Source organism: Chiroxiphia lanceolata, chromosome 14 (assembly GCF_009829145.1).
Source record: "Chiroxiphia lanceolata isolate bChiLan1 chromosome 14, bChiLan1.pri, whole genome shotgun sequence".
NCBI lineage: Eukaryota > Metazoa > Chordata > Aves > Passeriformes > Pipridae > Chiroxiphia > Chiroxiphia lanceolata.
The window spans coordinates 19,062,404-19,063,314 of record NC_045650.1 but is presented as its reverse complement, the minus strand read 5'-3'; positions in this window follow the sequence as shown (position 1 = coordinate 19,063,314).

Genomic DNA, 911 nt, shown 5'->3' with positions numbered 1-911 from the left:
GGCATTTACTTCCTAGTCATTCCAGAACAACACCTCCATGGCCATTTATTAACCAGTGGCAAGAAAAAAATGTGTTTCCTGAGGCTGGATTCCGAATCCAGGGCTCTGGGCAGCCCTGCTCTGGCCTGAGCTGTGATAGGAGTCTCACACTCCTTGCCCAGGATGTTCTGCTGGAGCCTGTGATCCCCTCTGCTCTGATCCCCTCTGCTCTGCCCATGCCACTGTGCTAAATCTGCCCAAGCTTCTTGCAGCTCAATGCCCCGGGTGGATTGATGTCTGGTAGCATCACCTACTGCTGTTGTTCCTCCCCTCCCTGATAGCTCATTGTTAACTTGCATAACTCCAGCTTCTAAGGAAGGCTAGGAAGCTGACACAGTGAATAGATCATTACCTGTAATAATCAGCAATTTAGAAATTTGCCTCTATGGAAAGTGTTTGGCAGTCTTATTTGTTGGGGGGAAAAAAACGACAAAGTGATAATTTCTGTAATTGGAAATCTCTCTCTTTTCATCCAGGGTAAGGGCACTTTCACACTGAAATCACTGTAATTTAGTTCTTGTAGCATCTTTCTAATTTGTTATGGGTTTAATTGCTGTTTAGATGAAACATTGCAGAACAGAAAAATCAAGTTCAGATTTTTTTCCCTTTATCTTTCTTCTTAGATTAGTCATGGTAAAATGCAAATAGAAGATACAGAATGAATAGGAAACTTTGAAGTAAACACGTTGAGGTGATGTGGGACTTAATGAAAGGCAGCAAACAGTCAACAGTAATAAATGATTATGTAAGGACTATTAAATCCTAATTTAGTATTCATGCAGCCCCACTCGCAGAAATAATTTTTTGGTATCTAATTGGACAGTGTTCTGTGACTGTGAGGCAAAAATGATGATCCAAACTCATAGCTGTTC